Here is a 24,055-nt window from a genome sequence, read left to right as displayed (position 1 = left end):
CTCTTTATAACTCCAGGCAAAGACATCATTATACTCCTTAAGTAGCTCAACGTAAGCCACTTCTTAGTCAACTGCGAGTAAAGCACTTACATAAGGGGACCTTGGATCAACTTCAATGTCAAGGTTAACCTTTTTCATTGCATCGACCGTCATTTTAATCCCTTCCATAAGTTCGGGCGGAGCATCTTCAGCATCTTCATCTTCTTGAGAATCGCCATCATTGAAAGATATGTGGTAACACCAGGAAATATCCTTCAATTCATCGTCAATATTTTTTAGAGATAAAGTATAACACGCATCTTGTGCACTAATATGATATGAAGATCCAACACTTTCTTTTCTTCATCACGTTCTTTGGTGTAGACCACAACGTGCAACTTTACTTTTAGTATCTCTCCGCACAAAATCACAAGGTTTGTCTGTTGCCTTATTCTGGAAGGGATCAAACTTTGACAATCATTAGAACCTTTGATATTTCGACAAAGAAGATGCTTTCATGCTTTTATAGTTTTTGTGCAACTTTCTTTTCTTCTTCAACGGACCTAATATCTCAAATATGGAAGTTCTTGCAGTTGATTTTCCAAGACAATCGAAAACAGAAGGCCTTTCATTAGAAGGAGCAGATTCGTCTTCTGTAGTGATGAAGTTATTGCTTGCCCTTCTTATGGAGATGTAGACTGGTGTATCTTATTTATATCCCAAACCTTCACGCGATTGCCTTGTAACAAGTTTTGAGGGAAGCTTACCTAATTGTGACAGCTCATTAGGATTGTATCCAACCTTTACAAGTAGGTTGTAAGCATTTGGATCAAAGCCTTCATTTGTACGCTTCTCTGGGAGTGCATCATTTTGTAGAAGACTATGGGCCACAAATTTTCAAAGTAATTTTGAGGATAACTTTACCGTGTCAACCCGCCTAATAGGAAGGGTCATTCCTCTTAATGCATTTCCTTGCAACTTAGGAGATTGTTCTTCAACCTTCTTTACCTTGGGAACTGTCACGACCCCAAATCCCCTCCGTAGGATATCGTGACGGCACCTAGTCTCTAAGACTAGGTAAGCCTAACAATATGCGAAAACATCAAATAAAAACTTAAAATTTTAAAACTTCAACAATTTCATCAATAGACTGTAAGCTCAATACGTACAATTTCCTGAACCCCGGTGAGATATAAGTCACAAGCTCTAGATACAATGCTGAACAATCCTATACATCACTGTCTATCAAAAACATAAGGAAATAAGGAAAACAAGATAGAAGGGGATTCTGAGGCATGCGGACGTGGGCATGTGTACCTTGAAGTCTCCAAAGCAGCAACACAGTGCACTAATATCAAGGATGATAGGATGCACTTGGATCTACACAAAAATATATGCAGAAGTGTAGTATGAGTATACCACAACGGTACGTAGTAAGTGTCTAGCCTAACCTCGGTAGAGTAGTTACGAGGTCGTGTCAAAGCCCTACTGGAGATAATAAGAAACAAGACAAAGATAATATGATATAATGAAAATGACAGGGAAGTGAACAATAAAGAATTTACGGGAAATAACAACACGGAATCAAGGAAAGCTAATACAACACGAAAGGAAAACAAGAATTTTACTTGTTAAGGAAAACAAGAACCAAACAATACAACAAATAAAGAATATCAACAGGGGAACTCCCGATGTACCGCCTCGTAGTCCCAAATCGTAAAAATAAATCACAGTCTTTCTTTATATCACCGCGGGAGCCTTTATATTTGGTTTTTTAAAATTATTTTCCCAAAATAGCATCTCCGTTTTAGCCCACCTTATCACACCGCATGACTTCTAATAGTTCCCCTACTAGCCACGCGTATCAAGCCCACCTTATCTCACCACATACATTTTAACACCCATACCTTATACCACCGCATGCGTATCAATAATCACAACGGTATGGCAGAAATCTCGTGCAACAATAACAACCACACGACAGAAACGTGCAAATAATAACAACCTTCACGGCAGAAACCTCGTGCAACAATAACAACAGCACGGCAGAAACCTCGTGCAAATAACCAAACAATCACCTCAGCAATAAAACGAAAGACAAAACACAACAACTGAATAAATGATATTCCAAGGATAGCAATTTCAAGTAAAGAATTCCCACAGTTAAGTAATGAATACGGAAATCAAGAAAAGCAAGTAATTCAACTAAACACACTACTACAAAAAAGGCCTTTGGCGGCAATTATTTAGCGGCAATAAGGCAATTGCCGCTAATAGATTCTTTAAGCTGAAATATTAGCGGCACATGACCATGATATCCTTTTACCGACAATAAAAATAAAATACTACTAAAAATCACTAATTAAAATAGATTTTTATTATTCTAACTTTCCCTCCGTAGCCAAAAAAGAAAAAAAGCTTTCCCTCCAATTTGTTTGGACATTAATGAACCATTCCCTCCAAAATAAGAAAACCTATTCCCTTCATCAAACATGAAATGGAAGACGGCTGGAAACAAAATCAAGCAGACACAATATAACAAACCAACGCAGACACAATAAAATTTCCGGCAGAGATAGCCTTCTTCCTCGGGTAACTTCTCTTCTTACCCAGAAAGTTGATTTATTGGTGCTCCTTGATTCTTTATACAGTTCGTTTGGTTTTTTTTTACATTTCCAATTTGATTTAATCGAGAAAAAAAGTGAAGGTGACTCTGAGTTGTCTTTGATCCAATCTTCTTCTTTTGTTATTTTGGTAATTGGATTTCTTGAATTTTTTACAGAATTTGTGCAATTGAGATGATTGAGAACCTTTCTTATCTATCCCCTTTTGTTGTTTTCCTCTGTTCTATGTTTCAATCTGCATAGGTTAATTGTGACACTAATGAATAAAAATGATTTTTTTGTTTGTTTTTCATGTTCTTAATTTTGGTGATTTAAGGTGAATTCAGTTGAATTAGAGGGGAGGATTATTGGATTAAGCGATCTTTTAGTGATTGATTATTGTAATCATCATTTCTAATTATTTCTCTTATTTTCTCAATGCACCTTCAGATGCATCTTTTTTTGGGGTTAAATTCTAAGTTGCTATTTCTGGCTACATAGATACATGAACATTCTCACACACAATTTTATATTTTTCTTGTTGTGTTAATTTTCAAGTAGAATGAAAGTTGCGAATTGTTTATATTTATTTTTTCTTTACATTCCAAACTCACTTCAGAAGTAAAGAGTGAAGAGCGAAGAACCTATATATTAATTGATTCCTAGAACTTTTCAAAATTAATGATGTTGATTTTGTATAACATGTAACAATTTATTATTTAGTATCATTTTTGGTCATTTGATTTTGACCTGTCTAGTTTAACTGCCATTTGTCTTGAGCCGAGTTTCTATTGGAAACAGTCTCGCTACTTTCAAGGTAGGGGTAAGGTCTTCGTACACACTATCCTTTCCAAACCCCACTTGTGCAACTATATTGGGTTTGTTGTTGTTTATTGTTGTTTGGATTGGTGCTGCTCGATTATGCTCAATCTTCATGGTCAATATTATCTCTTTCATCCGTCTCCAACTTCTCTTTTCGTGTAGGTTTCAAGATTGTTGCAGAAATCATTCTTCTCCTTCACTTTCTTGTCATTATCGGCAAAATATTCTGCTTACCAGGTACAAATTTGAGATTTTTGATATCCAACTATTGTGTTTTAGGATTTGTGAAAGTATAGTTTTGCTGCGTATGCTAAGTTATATGTGTTATCCTGTTGCTGTTAAATTGATGTGCAATTGATTGAATTTATTCCTCCTCTGCTCCTCTAATGTTTTATGAATTAGTTTCTTTGTATGTTTTCTAAGGCTACTGTTATTTTTGTGATTGTTCATAAATTTTCTAAGTGTCGTCGATGCATATTGATATTGTCATTTAATCTACCACTAGTCCAGATATGAATTCAACTATGTTCAAACTTTTTGCCTGAGTATGACATATATACTGTTTTTTATTCTATTGTTAGTTGATAATTTAGTATATTATTAGGCTTATTGCTGGGTTTTTACTTATTACAAAGGGATTTTTAGCGCCTAAAAGGTTCGGAAAAGTATTTTGCAACGGGTTAGTTTGTCCGAGCGAAGGTCTTAAAGGACCAGAATAATCTTTTACTAATATCAGAACATTAAAAATATCTATTCAAAGTGAAATCTGAAAAAACAAATATTGGTATCGAATAACTGAGAAGAGATAGAAGAGAACAATAAGATAAACAAGGATATCCAGAACTTTGTTCTTTGTTGTACAATAATTTACTCAAGATAAAATTGATTGAATCATTCGATATTCTCTTAAATCTATATTTTCCGCTTCAACTTGCCTTTTCTCATTAGTTCGAGCATCTGCTACATTAATTTTTTTCCAGATTTGTCTAGCACCTGTAATGCAAGATTAATACACGATCTGTACAAGAGACAGTTGCTTCTTAACCGTGAAATACTTGCACAAATAGCTATATCAAATAGGAGTTGTCTTTATATCGAACGAAATCATAAAGGAAGTAGATTGGAAAGAATCCACCAGAATAATTTAAATGGAGTTCCCCGGAGAATGAACTCCGAAAAGGTAGAGTAGAAATTAGTATGAGAAAATATAAAGAGATAGACTAGAAACGACATTTGTTGTGTCAATGACACCAAAGGGAGCTCTTGTTTTCTCCTTTCTAGTTCATGCAGCTTTTCTTGAGCAGTAGCCAATTCAGAGGTGCGGATGATTCTGCACTGGAATCAGGAAAATAGTAAGGACACATAAAACCATTCACAATCAGTCCTTTGATTCTAAAAGGTCAAGCTACTTATTTAGGAAGTGTATGTGAATGTAACGGCAGAAGTAATTATAAGAAAAAGTAATATCTCACCTGATTCTTAAGCTCCATTATCCGCAGTTCTTTCTCTAAATTCTCCCCTTCATAAAAAGTGAATTCAAAATCAATCTGATTTAATAGTTAAACACATCTCAGTTACTAAGCAGTGACCCAAACTTACTAGCAAGCTGCAGAGTTTCATTCTGAAGCTCAGCTTCAGGTAGCAACTCTGTTTTCAACTCGCGTGCATCAACATCCCATGTAGCACCTCTGTTTTCAAATTAAGTTGCTGCACAAAATTCCTTTGCTGCATATATTGTTAATTATATGAAAATCGGCAAGTTGTCTTTGGTTAGGTTTCTTTCTCATATTTACTTGTTTGTTCTATGATGACTATGATTTGCTTATGAATAACAAAATATTCCATATCGATTCACCTAAAACATAGATGATCAGTTGGGTTCTAAACATAGGTGCAGTTGTTAATGTACATTTTGTGAATTTGTTTCCTTATTCCTTTTGACAACAATAGCCTTATCCAGGTTCTAAACATAATGGTTAAGCAAGCTTGTGTTAGTGCTTTGCATATTCTGTTGAATTTTTCAAGTATATATGATCTATCTTTCTTGTCATGTTTGGTTTAGGAGCTAATTTTCCAGGATAACTGATTTAAACACAATAATTTCCATTCACTTTTAGTTCTACATTGATTACAATAGATAATTTTTACTATCAATATAAATTATTTATTTGAAGTGGCTAAGCTAGCAAGTTTGATATTGTAGAATCATTCACGGAACTTAACGAATTAATTTGCTTGTTTAGTTGCACAGTTGCTGCAGCTTTCAATATTTTTATGTATTTTTCTGACGATCTTGCTGTCCGTTGTAGTAAAACTTACCCTGAGTCATGTTCTAGCTGTTATTTGATTTTAATACTTACCAACATATTGTTTCTTTTTGCTTTATGGGGTTCTAAAATATTTATGTTTTTGGGTATCAGGGTTTGGGGATTTATGTATGATCATAAAAGTAATCATATTTAAGAGGAGAATAAACTGAATTCACGCATTAGAGTACACCTATGGGAAAGGATACTTGATGCGGTTGGAGCTGAATATTGCTTTCTTTTGGTTTAGAATGGAGGCTAAATCTAATAATGTGTTTGATCAAACTATAATCTGATGTGTTTGATAAAAAGTTACCTTAACTGTTTATGTATAATAGAATTTTTAATCATTAGCAGAATAGAAGACATCCTTATGCCAAAATATTTAGCACTTATAATGCACATTTTTGTCCTACCAATTTATACGTCTCTTCAGTATCAGATAAATTTTATGGTATAATGCACATTTAGCCCTTCTTCTGTATTTAGAACACACCAAGGAATTGGAGAAACAATAGATAAAATTTGAAATGATACTCTATATCTTATATTTTTGTACCTTGGAACTACTTTATCCTCTTTCTCAGGTAATACTTTTCTGTGGAATCATTTTCAAATCTTAATTGTGTGAATACTTTGGTTAATCTAACTAGTTTATATAGTGTAATTAACAAGTGATTTTCTGTAATTTCTATTGTGATATTGAACTGGTTATATAGTGTAACTAGCAACAAAAATTAAATTGTTGCTTGCTCGTATTTATTATGTCTTCAATGCAAATCTGCTTTGTTTTTGTGTACCTGGGAGGAGGAAAGAAAAGTTGTTGTGGCTATGGAGAGGTAGGGGTGGTCTGTAAAGTCCTCCTTTTGAATTCCGCATCAGGTTTTCGCTTGCAAGTATAAAAATTGACTATTTTCATATATGTTATTGTCTTGTTCACGCCAATGAGATTATTTTAGTTGGTCTGCTTAGTATAACATTAAGTTAACCTGTCTCTAAATGCGACCTGTAATTGAAGTGTTTCAAATGGATATCCGTTTAAAAACCAACAAAAGAAAAATGATTCTTACACATTTTTGAACAATTATGAGAGCAACTTGGAAAATAAACTAGTTAGTAGTTCCTGTAAGTGTTGTTCAGATAATAGAAAAATCTGACAAGAAATTAGAGCAGTAGAGCTTTCTTTAAAGTATTGGTGTGCTTGTTCCTGTAAGCTTTCCTTTTCCCCCTTTTCTGGGAGTGACAGTGATGGCATTTCATCTCCACTCTACTCCCTCAAGGTTGCGTGTTTAGTTAACAACATACCTGATTATCAAAAGATTTTACAATTGAAACTGACTGCTATACAAATAAAGGTGACTGTCAACACCGCCAGTTCTGCCACAACCATCATAAGCATTGCATTGGAAATTTTCTGGAAAATCACATAGTTAAAGAATTAAAGCTCATTAGTTCATGAAACACTGAATCCAGAAATATAGGATACCATTTAATATATGATTTCTGCTTTTCGTTGTTTTGCCATTTGATGACCTTTGAATCTTCCACTCTAGGTAATTCAGAGCCAAGAAAGGTTCGAGGGCCTACTTTACTAAAAGATATTTGGAAACTTTCTCCGGGGAAGGTAGTTGATTGTAAGGCCCCGTTAAAATTTCCTAAGGATTTAAGATTTAAATATGCGCCAGTGTTATTTGGGAATAACGTATTCGAATATTAAAGGAGACCTACGGGATATAACCACATCATTTTGAAATGAAAATATATGTTTAAGGTGTGTTGGAACATATTAAGGGGTTTTGTGAATGGGAAGGATTTGTGTGTAACAAGTTGGATACATTAAATGGAAAGAATGTTATTATGTAAACATGGTTTCATACTTATATGAAGGTTTGGAAGTCAATTCGGGTCTATATCATAGCAAGGTATCAATTGAGGGTGAGTGGAGAAGCAAGAAATGGAAAAGAAAAGAACTGGGAGCGTGCTAGGGTTCGTGCAACGCGTGGATTGTGGCACGCCATCCCTCTCAGCAAGTTTGAAAAATCAGTGAAGTATAGAAGATGGCGTCGGCGCGGGTACGCTACCCCCACCTGAAGCCTTTTAAGTACTCACCTTGGGGGTTCAATTCCCCCATTTTACTTGGACTGAATTTGGAGCTCTTCTCCACTCTCTCAAGACCACCAACTCCTTTCTTTTTCAAGGTAAGCAATCTCTATTATCTTGGTGTTAAATTTCATCATTTCTACACTAGTATTGATGAAATCTACACATAAAATACATAGATATTCAAGAAATTTCTTCGAGAACTCAAAGGAGGATTTTGCAAGATTTCTTCCAAAAGATAATTCTATACCCTTAGACTTACATGTATGGATATATTATGGGAATATGAGTATGAATTATGTATTGGAACTTATAGTATGGTGATTGGAAGCCATAAGTTCCCAATTTAAATACATAACCATTGTAGAGATTGAAAGGTGATTATTTGATGGAATTTTGTTGGTTGGGTGTGGATGGATGGTCATGTATATTATGTTGGAAGTTATGAATTGTTTAAGAATGATGGTGGGATAAATTTTTGATAAATGGTAGTAGTTGGATGAACTAATTCTATGGTTAAGAGGTGTAGAGATTCATGCCTACTAGGTGTTTGATAAAATGCCTAAATGGCCTAAATTATGGAATTTGTTACTAATATTGGTCCCATTGGATATTGTTATTGTAGATTGAAGTTGCTTAGTGTAGTGGATCTTTGTAGTATCATTAAGGGACGAATTTGAGGTATGTATGGCTAAACCCCCTTCTTCTTAGAATCGAATCCCACGGTGTTCATGTAATTGAAGTAAGACCTTGATTATTATTGAATTGGCTATTCCTAATGTAGTTGTGTCGAAGGATATATGTTCAATATTTATTCTAAATGCTTCATCATGTCATCTTTCCATTTGAGGATATGTTCAAAATGTGGAATATGTGTTAGAAAAGTTTAGACTTTATGTCAAGATCGAAATAAAGGTTGTTATGCCAAATTGTATGAAAAGCCTCTATGTGCTTAAGATACCCGAATTGTTGTGTTATGTGAACTTAATGTCTTGAACGGGAAGACTTATTGTTGTTGATAATGATTATGATAATGATATTTGAATGTGGAAAAAGGGGACTTGAATTATGAAATACGACCAAGAATGATTTTGTAATCGTGATCACTAGTGCTAATGAATCGAGAGAATATGAAAGAATTATGATGTGAGATAATTAAAATTGTGGTTATGGTTGATATCTTAAGTGAGATGGCCTAGCCGATCAGGCCGTGATCGGACGTCATGCCGCACACATGGTGGTAACTGTGCTGGAAATGATAATTGAAATTGTAGATATGGTTGATGTCTCAAATGAGATGACCTAACCGATCGGGTCGAGGTCGGACTCCGTGTAAGAGCACGGTGGTATTGTGGATTGTGGCATATGGCACTAAAGATTACCCAACCTAATAAGATGGAAATTGACTTGAGAATTTATATGATCCTTACTTGATGTTTTAGTATTGTTTTGAATCTCTTATTGAACTCATGACTGTTTTCCCCTTGTATTATTGTCCATTCTATTGAGATGGTATTTTAACTTTACATACTAGTACTATTCGACTGTACTAACGTCCCTTTTGCCGGGGGTGCTGCATCTTTAAATGGATGCAGATAGTTATATAGCAGACAGTGTTGATCGCAGTTAGTGGTACATCATCATCTTTCCAGCAGACTTGGTGAGCCCCATTTTATTCCGGGGTCATGTATTGTACCTTTTGTTTATATTGTGGTCACATTTTGAGGTATAGCCGGGGCCTTGTTGCCGGCATTATCATTGTACTCTTCTTTATCTATAGAGTCTCCGTAGACATAGTGTGGGTTATGTTTTGGTGTTAGGAAAGACAAACTATGTTATGTTGTTGGTTGTATTACTTGTCCCATTTGAGACTTTAAAAATGATGAAACCTATTGGTAATAGATTGTTATTGGAGACATGATCACGTTTTTGTATAATTAATAACGCCGGTCGCGCTCCTCGGTTTTGGGGCGTGACATTGATGTGCCGTTTAATAATCGTAACCAAGCTGTTGGGGAAAAAGGTCGAAAGCTTGCTAGCTTTCTAGGAATTATTGCGAGAACTCCATAACTAACACCTCCACATGTAGATGATTGGAGAAATTTGACAAGGAGGAAAAGAAGAAATTGGTGGATTTTGTGAGGGTATGGAGTAGTTATTATTATTATTATTATTATTATTATATGAACAAGTTCAATTTTTTATACATGATATTTCTTCTAAATGCTAGCTTTATCTTTTTAGAAAAAGTTCTCTATCCCAAGACAGGGAGAAGCTTATGTCCTAAAGTCACTAAGAAAGAAATGAAAAAATTACAAATGTGATTTAAAATGTGAGTATATTGTCAAAATATAAGACTAAAGACGTTTTGCTGAAAAATAAACCAAGTCGCATACAGAGGGATCAATGGAGTGGTCTTGTCTCTTATTGGCTTTCAGATAAAGTTAAGGTATTAAAAAATCTTTAAAACACCTCTAGTTGATTATTTTCAGTATTTTGATTTTAGTTATGCTCAGTTTTTATTTATAATTTATAAGATATCATTTTAATATTTGAATGATAGAGGCGTACTCAAGTAAATAGAAATAATAGGGTCAATCAAAAGATGCCTCACACAGGAGGATCCAAAAGTATTGCCACCTTGATGGATGAGCAAGTAAACTTGTAAAAATTACTAACTATAGTATTTTAAAATTCTTTTTTTTCACGCATATCTGTAACGATCCAACCGGTCGTTTTGAGCATTTGCACTTTGCTCGATAGTTTACGGGCATGAGTAGCTCTATATGATGTATTATAACTTATGTGAATCGTCGGTTTTGGTTTTCAGGTTATTCGGAATTAAATTGAAAGAATGGATTTCATTATTGAAGCTTTAAATTAGGAGAGTGGTCCAAGTTTGACTTTTTGTGAATTTAAACCCGAAACAGAGTTTTGATGGTTCTGTTGGTCCGTTGGGTGATTTTGGACTTAGGAGCGCGTCCGGATTGTGATTTGGAGGTCCGTAGTAGAATTTGACTTGAAATGGCGGAAGTTGGATTTTTGGAAAGTTTGACAGGTAGTGGACTTTTTGATATCGGATTCGGATTGTGATTCCGGGAATTGGAATAGCTTCGTTTTGTCATTTGGGACTTGTGTGCAAAATTTGGGTTCATTCCGGGTTGATTTGCTATGTTTCGACACGAGTTATTGAAGTTGAAAAGTTCAAAGTTCATAGATTTCGATTTGAGGTGTGATTCATCGTTTTGATGTTGTTATGTGTGTTTTGAGGCCTCGGGTAGATCCGTATTGTGTTATGGAACTTGTTGGTATATTTGGACGGGGTCCCGAGGGGCTCGGTTGAATTTCGGACGTAGTTCGGATCATTTCAAATGGCTTTGCATTGCTGGTTTTTCTGCTGCTACTTGTTGTTTCTGGCATTCTTCGCGATCGTGAAGGTGTAGTCGTGATCGCGAAAGGTGTTTGATCAGTGGAGCTATTTGTTCTTCGCGTTCGCGCTTCTGAGGTTGCGTTCGCACTGGGTTGAAGATTTTTGTCTTCGCGTCCGCATCCAATGCTATCCGTTCGCGTAGTGTTGAGGTTTGGCAGCTGGGAGTTGGAGAATTCTTCAACGCGATCGCGAAAGGTGAGTTGCATTCGCGAAGCTTTGCATCAATGGTCATAGCGTTCACGTGGGGTGTATCGTGAATGTGTAGTGCTTTTGGTGGCAGTGTATTTTTGTTCATCGCGAACACGATGGACTTCCCGCGTTCGCGTAAGAGGATGCCTAGGCAGAAGTATAAAGTACTCTATTTCCGGGGTGTCGGCCATTGTTTTTGCATTTTTGGAACTATGGAGCTCGGATTGAGGCGATTCTTGAGGCAATTTTCACCATGTGGACTAGGGTAAGTGTTCTCTACTCATTTTTGATTTGATATCATGAATCTATCTTCGTTTTCGGCATTTGATTGAGGGTTCCAAAAGAGAACTTTTGGGGGTTTTAGCCTAAAGTTACATAATGTGAATTTTTGAGTTTTGAACATCGATTTGGAGTTAGATTTGAGTGAAACTAGTATAGTTGGACTCGTAATTAAATGAGTTGTTGGATTTTGTAAATTTTATCGGGTTCCGAGGTGCGGGCCCGGGTTGGGCTTTTGGCCGATTTTGGGGATTTTGATTCAAGATTTGATCTTTTTCGATCGGGATAGGTTCTTTTAGCATTGTTTGATGTACTTGAGTTGTTTTTGGTTAGTTTCGAGCCGTTCGGAGGTCGGAACGCGCGGGATGGCATTTTTGGAGCATCGCTTGGCTTGCTCGGTATTTGGATTCGTCTTGTTCGAGGTAAGTAACACTTCTAAACTTAGTTCTGAGGGTATGAAACACCGAATTACGTGTTATGTGGTCGATGTTGAGGTGACGTACATGCTAGGTAACGGGCATGTGGGCATGCACCGTGTGAATTGTGACTCCGTTATTCTGTGGTATTGTGTAGTTACCTGATCTTACCTGTAACCATGAAATTTCTACATTCTTGAGCTATTGAGCTGTGATCCATGTTAGAAACCATGTCTAGGCTACATGCTTATCCTGTTGGGACCCACTGAGGTTATTTTTGATGTTGAGTTATCTGCTTTCATTGCATTACATACTCAGTCATACGCATTCATATGCATATTATATCTCAATCTCTGTTGCTGTTTATTGATACATCATATCATCATTTTCGGGCTAGTTTCATGACATTGTGAGCCCGAGATAGAGAGACTGGAGAGATTGATGACTAAGTGAGGCCAATGGTCTGATTATGAGTGGCATTGTGGGATCAGGCTGCACGCCGCAGTGATTATACTGATTTATGATAGCGCTTGGGCTGAAGGAGTCCTCTGGAGTGTATACACACCCCCAGTGAGCGTGGTTGATTTATATTGAGGGATGGATCTTCCCTGGACATGGATCTTGTCCGAAACATTTATACCTGAGGATGGATCTTCCCCACAGGCTGGATTGGCCCTACTCAGCATTGAGTGACTGGTGATCAGTTGATGTATACATTCTGGAATGGATCTTCCCTGGGTCGGATTCATAAAACTCTATTTTTGTACTTTTCGAACAGATGATGTATTTATTTCATACCAGCTTTGTAAATTCTATTCTTAGAAGCTTATGATTTGTACTACCAGTCCTTGGAAAATATATAGGATTTAGATATTTTCTTTTACTTAATTGCCTTATTAAATTTTATTGGAATTTGATAGTTGTTAATTGGCTTACCTAGCGGGTTGGATTAGATGCCATCACGACTAGTTGAATTTTGGGCCGTGACAAGTTGGTATCAGAGCTCTAGGTTCATAGGTTCTACAAGTCATGAGCAAGTGTCTAGTAGAGTCTTGCGAATCGGTATGATGACGTCCATACCTATCTTCGAGAGGTTACAGGGCATTTATGATATATACTTCTCATCTTTCTTTCCTTATCGTGCGGAATTGATTCATCTTGAGACATAACTCTTTGAATTCCTTCCACGCATTCGCATGCTCACATGAGCGCTCGGTATCAGCTGTGCATCGCCGGCTTGTGATTCTATGAACGAGATTCGAGATGTATATTCTGTATTTTGGTGATGGGCCAGTCTGCAGGACTTGAGGCCATGGTTCGACCGCAGCTTAACCTCGATAACTTCAGTTGTAACTTTTACATTTGGACTCATATGTCCGGTAATGTCCCTACGAGTGGAATTTGTGGCTCGATGAGCGGTAAAATGGCTTTGTGATGAGTAGGATGTGACTACGGGATGTGTTAAGACGATTTGAATGCGACGATATGTGTTTCCTTGAAATGTAAAGGAAGGGCCATTGGGTGCTTGATTTTCGTTTTGATGTGACGTACAGTCTCGAGTATGAGTGCATTGAAGGATCCTTTCTGTTGCTTAATGCTGGAACAAAATAGGTTCTCATATCTTATTGTCGAGATCAGACTCAGGGAGATTAAGTGATTGCTTAGTAGTTGTGGCTGTGAAAGGGTATAAAGAGATGTCAGTTTGAGGCTAAGCATGTGGGTTATAACCTGCGAGATAATCTACGAATGTGTGGTTTTTATAACGTTGTGGAGGGGCTTTCTTTTCTACAAGTGGGGTATATTTGTGCGATTTGAGTTTGGATCGGTTGTAACAGTTGACCTGACTATCACGAGGATAAATGCGAGATTTGCAGACGATTTGAGGTATTATATGGTTTGTGTTACATGAGCTTACGAAGGATTTAGTTGAATTTCAGTGCGGGATTCTGGCAATAATAGAGTATGGGTATCATGATGTTATCGACTGTTTTATTCTATGGCTTTGATCCAAGTGGGGGAGTCTGTTATCGACGAGTTGATTGCATGGTTATGTGTTGTATTGGTTCCGGTTTGAGGTATACTGGTGAATCAGTTATGATTTGTAGAGGTTGAGATCGAGGATGACTTGAGTAAAGGAATTTCTAGATACAAGTTGTAATACACTTTATGGGTATATACAAACAAACAACAAACAACATTAACCCAGTAGTAATCCCACTAGTGGGGTATGGGGAGGGTAGAGTGTACGCAGACCTTACCCCTACCGGGAGGGGGGGAGGTAGAGAAGTTGTTTCCGCGAGACCCTCGGCTTAGAAACAAAAGATCTATAACAACACAGAAACTAGACAAATAGAATTAGCACCGTAAGAGACAACAAATACGGAAGGGCAATAAGTATGTCAATAATAAAATTGAAAAATAAATAAATTATGGAAATAAAAATCATGTGATGAACAACAACCGCTAGCAGACCTAGACCAAACTCTATCAGACTAGCTGGAAAAATGCTCGACTACCCCTAACCTACAACTGTAATACTCGACCTCCACACCTCCCTATCTAGGGCCATGTCCTCGAAAATCTGAAGTTGCGTCATGTCTTGCCTGATCACCTCGTCCCAATACTTCTTAGGTCGCCCTCTACCTCTTCTCGTACCTGTAAAAGTCAACTGTTCACACCTCCTAACCGGGGCCTCTAGGCTCCTCTTCCGCACGTGCCCGAACCATCTAAGTCTCGCTTCCTGCATCTTGACGTCCATGGGAGCCACGCCCACCCTCTCCCGAATAACTTCATTCCTAATCTTATCCAGCCTAGTGTGCCCACACATCCATCTCAACATCCTCATTTCAGCTACTTTCATCTTCTGGATATGAGAATTCTTGACTGGCCAACACTCAGCTCCATACAACATGGCCGGTCTAACCACCACTCTATAGAACTTACCTTTAAGTTTCTGTGGCACCTTCTTGTCGCACAGGACTCCACACGCTAACCTCCATTTCATTCACCCCACCCCGATACGGTGCGTGACATCCCCGTCGATCTCCCCGTCTCCCTGGATAATTGACCCTAGATACTTGAAACTCTCTCTCTTAGGGATGACTTGCGAGTCAAGCATCACCTCCACGCCCGCTTCCCCCGACCCCTCACTGAACTGACACTCCAAATATTCTGCTTTGGTCCTACTCAACTTGAAACCTTTAGACTCCAGGGCCTGCCTCCATACCTCCAGTCTCTCATTCACGTCGCCTTTCGTCTCATCAATCAGAACTATATCATCAGCGAACAACATAAACCATGGCACCTCCCCTTGAATATGGTGTGTCAGTGCGTCCATACTAGAGCAAATAAGAACGGGCTGAGCGCAGATCCTTGGTGTAACCCCATAACCACCAGAAAAGGCTCTGAGTCCCCTCCAACAGTTCTTACCCGAGTCTTAGATCCATCATACAAATCCTTTATTGCACTAATATAAGCTACCGGCACACCTTTCACCTCCAGGTATCTCCAAAGAACGCCCCTAAGGACCTTGTCATACGCCTTCTCTAGATCAATAAATACCATGTGCAAATCCCTGTTCTTATCTTTGTACTGTTCCACCAACCTCTTGATAAGGTGGATAGCTTCCGTTGTAGAACGACCTGGCATGAACCCGAACTGGTTATCTGATATTGACACCGCCCTCCTTACTCTATGGGTATATATGAATAGTAAAATAAGAGCGTGGTTATTTATGAAGGATGTAGTGTGCATGGAGCAGGAATTTGCTCGGTTGCTTAGGAGTGTGGGTTACTTCTTAGGGTGTTGGTGTGCTAATGGAGCACAGGTCGTTCGGTCCGTTTAGTCGGTTGAATTGAGATTGGAGTAGAGTAGATGACTCTCGAGAATGGTTCTAATAGATTCAAGATTTATATGTAGCAATTGAGAATTTTCAGGATTTGTATATGGCTAGAAACTGAGATTTACATTGGATGGTGTCGAGACTTGTGGCATTTCTATATCGAATGGATTCTACATTTCAGCATTCAGGAAGGTGAAGGAAACGGCTTCAGATTCGCAAAAGATCTCTTCAGAGTGGGTATCTTGATTGTGGTACTTTTGGGGTGCTGGAGAGAGAATTCAGCGGCTTATGGGCCTTAGGACGGGGTGTTTTTATGCTAGAGTTCGTGGGGTGAGGTTTGGTTAAGGATCGTGGTATTCCAGCAAGGAGAAGTATCAATTTGAAGGCAATTTGGAAGGAACTCGGAGAATTAGGACAGCTTGATAGTAGGTTGGATCAGCAAAGTAATGGATATAATCAGTTCTTTGGGTGCTTATGATGTGGTAGATTTCTATAGGTGCTTCGTGGCAATGCTCTTGGATTTTGGCGACTTGCGTGGCTTGGTTGAGTTAGAGAGATTTAGTTCCGATGGCTTGATTATGTGCAAATGGGTTTCGAAGGGTTCTCGATGGTTTCTACCACGGTTCGAGGTGTATATTTCCTACCGGTGTGTGGAACATATTGTGTATTGTGATTTTCTTCGGGATGAGATTAAATAGAAGGTTCCTGGCTAATTGAGTATGTAGTTTGCTTGTGACTCAGAGTTGATTATGAGATTCTCGTGCTTTTCTTGTGATGTTATGATCGGTGTAGTGTGTCGTGGGAGATTGAGATTTGCATGTGCAAGGTCACGGTTCAGTTTTGAAGGGATGGTTATGAATTCTTAGGCAGCATGGATGGTTTCAGATAACTAGGTAAATGATATTCCTCGTGGGATGATCGTGTATGAGAGATGTATTAGACATTCGGGCGGAGGAGATGGAATTAGAAATGGTGATTCATATGTTCTATGGATTTGGAAACCGGGAGTTTTCAGGAGCAGATTGTTTCGTGGTTGTGGGCTGTGAAGTTGTGGCCAGAGCTAGCCAGATGATAGTAAGTGTTATAATTCAGTCATTGTGGACCTTTGGAGGGTTATTTATCTATTGTGGGTGGCCAGAGTTGATTTGGGGTTCATTGATAAGCCCAATAAGTATGTGTATTCTACACCAGGTTAGACTAGTCGACTCCGTACTGCTATTATTGATGGATGTTCCATTCGGTTGGTGTTAAGCTTATTCATGTTCTGATATGTTCTGTGAGTTTCTCTTCTATGCTATGAGGGGTTGTGATTCGTTGGTTGTATGCACACATGGTGCAGTTCTATTGGGGCCTTATAGCGGAATTTGCGCGAGATGTGTATTTGGGAGATGCATGATTGATTGCGCATTGGTTATGTTCTTTCGGGTTTGTGTCGCATTGTGTCATTTGCTTCTTCGTGGTTATGGTCACGCACCTTGGATACTTGATGTCGAATTGTGCGCGGTTATTGATTTTGAGCATGGTGGCTCGAGGTATCTCATATGGGCCAGTGTTTGGATGGGGTCGCGCATTGCGGCAGAGTTATGTTGAGATATGATCCTTTGTGTTAGATTTGTGTGTTATGGTTCTACGGTGTGTGATGGGTTCTTAGCATTGCGTTGTGGTGGTACCCGTTGAGCTTGCGGGGCGGTTCTCTTGTTTAAGTCATTTTCGTGATTGAGTATATTTGGATTGTTGCTTATTGGTGCATGGATTGCACGGTTTGTGGCTCTGGGTAGTATTGGTGTTACGTATCAGTAGAGTAGTTGACATTTGATAAGATGAAGTCGTCGGATCTAGGATGGGTGCTATCGGATTTGATTGTGGTATATTTGGAAGGATAATATCGAAAGTCGGCTTAGGAATTGGCTATAGTTCTTGTTGAAATAGGGGGAGCTCCATGACTTGTTGGTCTGATGAATAGTTATTAGTTTCCGCGTGTTTCTTTCATCATCGGCAATGTACGAAGGTTTTAGGATAAGGTTTGGTTTGCCATGAGGTTTATTACCGGAATTGGGTTGTTTTGGACAGCTGCTGTAATTAGAAATCATTGCTATGAGTATTTGAGTTATGTGGTATATCATATGATTACATCTTGGGTTATGGGATGTTGGAAATTGGATTCTAAGGCTTATAAGCTAAGTTGAATTAAGGAAATCTCAGTTATGTTGTGTTATCAGACCTATACGGGATATGGTGATGTGAGATCACCCCCGGTTATGTGCATGGTAAGGTTACACGGCGGTTTGATGACTTTGAGAACAACTCTAGACACGTTCGAGAACGAACGTATGTTTAAGTGGGGGAGAATGTAATGACCCAATCGGTTGTTTTGAGCATTTGCACTTCGCTCGGTAGTTTACGGGCATGAGTAGCTCTGTATGATGTATTATGACTTATGTGAATGGTCAGTTTTGGTTTTCAGGTTATTCGGAATCGAATTGGAAGAATGAATTTCATTGTTGAAGCTTTAAATAGGGAGAGTGGACCAAGTTTGAATTTTTATGAATTTGAATCCGGAATGAAATTTTGATGGTTCTGGTAGGTCCGTTGGGTGATTTTGGACTTAGGAGTGCATCCGGATTGTGATTTGGAGGTTTGTAGTGGAATTTGGCTTGAAATGGCGGAAGTTGGATTTTTGGAAAATTTGACCGGGAGTGGACTTTTTGATATCAGATTCGGATTGTGGTTCCGGGAATTGGAATAGCTTTGTTTTGTCATTTGGGACTTGTATGCAAAATTTGGGTTTATTCCGGGTTGATTTGCTATATTTCGACACGAGTTATTGAAGTGGAAAAGTTCAAAGTTCATATATTTTGATTTGAGGTGTGATTTGTCATTTTGATGTTGTTATGTGTGTTTTGAGGCATCGAGTAGGTCCGTATTGTGTTATGGAACTTGTTGGTATGTTCGAACGGGGTCCCGAGGGGCTCAGTTGAATTTCAGACGTAGTTCGGATCATTTCAAATGGCTTTGCATTGCTGGTTTTTCTGTTGTTACCTGTTGCTTCTGGCATTCTTCGCGATCGCGAAGGTGTAGCCATGATCGCGAAAGGTGTTTGGTCAGTGGAGCTATTTGTTCTTTGCGTTCGCGCTTCTGAGGTCACATTCACACTAGGTTGAAGATTTTTGTCTTCATGTCCGCGTCCATTGCAATGCGTTCGCGTATTGTTGAGGTTTGGCAGCTGGGAGTTGGAGAAATCTTCAACGCAATCGTGAAAGGTGAGTTGTGTTCGCGAAGCTTTGCATCAATGGTCATAGAGTTCGCGTAGTGCTTTTGGTGGCAGTGTATTTTTGTTCATCGCGAACGCGATGGACTTCCCGCGTTCGTGTAAGAGGATGCATGGGAAGAAGTATAAAGTACACTATTTCGGGGGTGTCGGCCATTCTTTTTTGCATTTTTGGAGCTATGGAACTTGGATTGAGGCAATTCTTAAGGAAATGTTTACCATATGGACTGAGGTAAGTGTTTTCTACTCATTTTTGATTTGATATCATGAATCTATCTTCGTTTTCGGCATTTGATTGAGGGTTCCAAAAGAGAAATTTAGGGGTTTTAGCCTAAAGTTATATAATGTGAATTTTTGAGTTTTGAACATCGATTTGGAGTTAGATTTGAGTGAAACTAGTATGGTTGGACTCGTAATTGAATGAGTTATTGGATTTTGTAAATTTTATCGGGTTCCGAGGTACGGGCCTGGGTGGGGCTTTTGGCCGATTTTGGGATTTTGATTCAAGATTTGATCTTTTTCAATCGGGATTGGTTCCTTTAGCATTGTTTGATGTACTTGAGTTGTTTTTGGTTAGTTTCGAGCCGTTCGAAGGTCGGAACGCACGGGATGGCATTTTGGAGCATCGCTTGGCTTGCTCGGTATTTGGATTCATCTTGTTCGAGGTAAGTAACACTTCTAAAATTAGTGCTGAGGGTATGAAACCCCGAATTACGTGTTATGTGGTCGATGTTGAGGTGACGTAGATGCTAGGTGACGGGCATGTGGGCATGCACCGTGTGAATTGTGACTCCGTTATTCTGTGGTATTGTGTAGTTACCTGATCTTACCTGTAACCATGAAATTTCTACGTTCTTGAGCTATTGAGCTGTGGTCCATGTTAGAAACCATGTCTAGGCTACATGCTTATCCTGTTGGGACCCACTGAGGTCATTTTTGATGTTGAGTTATCTGCTTTCATTGCATTACATACTCAGTCATACGCATTCATATGCATATCATATCTCAATCTCTGTTGATATTTATTGATACATCATATCATTATTTTCGGGCTAGTTTCATGACATTGTGAGCCCGCGAGAGAGAGAGACTGGAGAGATTGATGACTGAGTGAGGCCAAGGGTCTGATTATGAGTGGCATTGTGGGATCGGGCTACACGCCGCAACGGTTATACTGATTTATGATAGCGCTTGGGCTGAAGGAGCCCCTCCGGAGTCTGTACACACCCCCAGTGAGCGCGGTTGATTTATATTGAGGGATAGATCTTCCCTGGATATGGATCTTGTCCGAAGCATTTAATTGAGGGATGGATCTTCCCTGGACATGGATCTTGTCCGAAGCATTTATACATGGGGATGGATCTTCACCATGGGCTGGATTGGCCCTACTCAGTACTGAGTGACTGATGATTAGTTGATGTATACATTCCGGGATGGATCTTCCCTGGGCCGGATTGGCCATATACTGTACTGAGTGATTGAGCATGATGAGTGGAAAGCGTGAGCTAGTAAAATTGAGTACTCTGAGAGTGTGAGTACATGAGTTCATCTCTGAGATACATTGCATTGACATACACACATGATATACAGGCATAGAAATATATTTTTCTCATATTTTTATGATATCACGTCATTCATGACTTCTCACACATATTGGCATATGGGCATAGGGATGCATTTTACATTGGCTATCTTGAAAGAAAATGAAACATCTTATTTATTGTTGAGAGGAATTTTGGAAAAATTACTATTTTCAAACTTACTCATACTTTTGGCAACTTCGGTAAACGACTTGGGTTTTCACTGATATACGTGAAAGGTAGAACTATTTTTTCGAGAAATTATGAATAAGCTGAGCATTTCATGTCTGAATTACTTCTTTTAATACTTGCTTTACGTTGTTACGAACAGTTGTTGGCTATTGGTGTTGGACCCGACCTTGTTCCAGATCGTCACTACTTTCAACCTAAGGTTAGGTTTGTTACTTATTGAGTACATGGGGTCGGTTGTACTCATACTACACTTCTGCACCTTGCGTACAGATGTTGACTGATGATGTTGCTGTGTTCGACGGGAGCTGGACTTGAAGACGTGTCTGCGTTCCGGTTGCAGCTGCCTCTTGTTCATGGTAGCCTTAGATTCATAAAACTCTGTTTATGTACTTTTCGAACATATGGTGTATTTATTTCATATCAGCTTTGTAAATTCTATTCTTAGAAGCTCATGATTTGTACTACTAGTCCTTGGGAAATGTATAGGATTTAGATATTTTCTTTCACTTAATTATCTTATTAAATTTCATTGGAATTGGATAGTTGTTAATTGGCTTACCTAGCGGGTTGAGTTAGGTGCTATCACGACTAGTTGAATTTTGGGTCGTGACAATATCTGACATCAATTTTATTGTATTAGGTTGTAAATGGGATAGAGCCTACACGAGCACAAATTTTCATATTAACTCATAAAAAACGTAAGGATGGTACACCAATGGATGATGATTTTTCCAAGGCAATCTTAAGATTTATTTATTTTTCTTTTAATTTCTAAAATGGGAAATAGTTAGGGGAAAACATAAAATTGAATAAATGAATTCCAAATTGGATTTATGTATTCTATAGTCAGGAAATGATAAATGAAAGAATGAAAAATAGTGAGAGCTCTACTGACCAACCTCCTCGCAGTGTTGCTTGGCAAGGTGATGTGTATTCCCAGGTGTTCGGAAATGACAAAAGTGGGTATGTTCGTGATTTAGGACTTGATCCAACTCCTTCTGTTCTATGGGGTAGTAGATCGTCCTTAGAAAATATTGTTGCAGAGGATTCGTCTAATGAAGCTATACAAAGGTTAACACAGGAGATAACCGAGTTAAAGGATAAACACAATAAAGAAATGAATCTGATGAAACAAAATCAGGAGAAGATGCAAGCAGAATTACTCCAAATGAGACAAATCATGCGCAAATATGCTTCTGATGAATCTACGCCTCAAAATATCAATGGCACCTCAGTTGAACATGTAACTCGATTTTATAAGTTATGGACATTCTTAATGAAGTTTTAATTCTATAAAAGTATTGTTATCTAATGTGTTAATATTTATCAGGTCCATGACGCCAATAGTGGCCATGAACGAGTACTACAAACATCAAGGATACCTAGTGTTATTGAAAATACTTCACTGTCTCACGGTACTACTCATCTTTATCCTTCAGTGTGCTACTATTTGAGTTTTCTATTGTTTGAATTTTCCTCCTTCAATTTTTTAATCATTGGAATCTGATTTCATGTAAATTTGCAAGAGTTAGCATGAACTGAGAAATATATCTTTGCACTTAGGATCTAGAATTTGTATTGTAATTATCGTACTGTTTGTTGGCTATTCAAGAGTAAATCATAGTGTCAATAACAAAAAAATTGAGCACCAGTTAATACCATTTGACAAATGATAAAACCAACCCAATGACGATGATCAGATTTCAGTGAACTAATATTTTCTTCGGCTTTAATAGATTGAATTCGTCCTCCTACTTTTAATTCGTGTACCAGTAACATTGACTATTATAGCAACTATGGTTGGTCTGATGGTGCTGTGTATTAGACAGTTAATGATATTCATATCGGTATACTTGATTTTGATCAATAAACCTACTTATCTAGATAGAAAAATAGATGCCCTTTGAATCTGGAAAGCTGCAGGTAGTAATCTTTCAGTTGTGAACTAGTTTCTCCGGCGTTATTTTCAATATACAATAGCTCTGAACTAGTTGGTTAACATTAGATTTTGAGATTTAACTGGAAAATTTGGTTAGTTTGAGTTGGTTTTGAGACCAAAAGCTGAATTGTTATTCTAGAGTTAAAAAAAATCTCTGCTTGGGGCAGTGTTTTACAGCGAGTGTAGAAGAGGTATGGCATTACTCAGGTTAAGCTCAAGTTATGCAGTATCTTTTCTTTTTAAAATTTCTGATCTGGATGGAGCTAAATGTTTGGGTTACTAGCCCCTGTTGTACAAAGGGAAGAATATTTTGACTTCTGCTTAGTGCTTGGTTACTCGCCGCCGATGAGTAACAATGCCATTTTTCCTTTATAGTTAAATTCAAATCTAAACTTATTAACATTAAAAGTATGATTAAAGTATTAGCACCATGCTGCACAAAGCCTCTTTGTCATGGCTATTTCTTACACGTATAAGTTTCAAAGCTAGCTTTCAAATGACTCATGATAATGAAAAGCTTGTGTTAATATTTTAACTACACCAAGATGTCCTGTAGTTGACCATAGATGAATAGCACAGTCCAGATTTTTCAAATAGAATGTATCAAGAATTGTAACTGCATAATTGTGCTTAAGTTTCTGGAAGAGAGATGGCTGCATAGCTCTATTTAAAGTAGGAGAAGAAGATTTACTTGTTTATGTATACATCTACAGTGCATTGCAAACTTTCTTAGTTGTGTTTAACTGATATTGTATGCAGAAATTCTCTCCTTTTCCCTCCGGTTCTTTTTCGATGATATTGTCACTTGATTGTAGATTTGGAGTGTAATGGGTCCAAAATGAGTAAAATGGATCGTGAGTGATTTATAAAGCAAGCTCCAACTAGCTCAGAATTGAGGATTATTATATTTCATCTATTAACATAGTTATTTTATAATTTCAGGTCATACAGTCCTGATGTTTAATAGTTTAGCAGGTGGAAGATTTCAATACGACGAAAAGTTGCAGAAATTATTTGAAGATTATTATTCATTAGGATTAGTTATATAATGACATTAGCTATTTAGTTCAAACAATATAAGTTTATCTTTTAAGTTACTGTGATATTAATA

At 38.0% G+C, this 24,055-nt stretch overlaps 1 long non-coding RNA gene across 5 annotated transcripts; it reads left to right on the top strand.

Moving 5' to 3' along the window:
• Positions 1 to 2,397: 2,397 nt before the first annotated feature.
• Positions 2,398 to 22,546, top strand: LOC138903612 (uncharacterized). 5 transcript variants are annotated; one of them, XR_011412937.1, is made up of 5 exons: positions 2,398 to 2,571; positions 3,567 to 3,641; positions 7,598 to 7,908; positions 8,436 to 8,491; positions 9,406 to 9,728. It is a non-coding gene; the product is annotated as an uncharacterized lncRNA (long non-coding RNA). The 5 variants fall into 5 exon arrangements; XR_011412938.1 differs by lacking the exons at positions 8,436 to 8,491; positions 9,406 to 9,728 and adding an exon at positions 7,990 to 8,050 and having other exon boundaries at positions 2,401 to 2,571; XR_011412939.1 differs by lacking the exons at positions 2,398 to 2,571; positions 3,567 to 3,641; positions 7,598 to 7,908; positions 8,436 to 8,491; positions 9,406 to 9,728 and adding exons at positions 9,822 to 9,954; positions 10,055 to 10,466; positions 21,646 to 22,248; positions 22,336 to 22,546.
• The last annotated feature ends 1,509 nt before the right edge of the window (positions 22,547 to 24,055 follow it).

The sequence above is a fragment of the Nicotiana tomentosiformis genome, chromosome 12, assembly GCF_000390325.3.
Source record: "Nicotiana tomentosiformis chromosome 12, ASM39032v3, whole genome shotgun sequence".
NCBI classification, from domain to species: Eukaryota; Viridiplantae; Streptophyta; class Magnoliopsida; order Solanales; family Solanaceae; genus Nicotiana; species Nicotiana tomentosiformis.
This window is presented reverse-complemented; position numbering and strand designations above follow the sequence as displayed.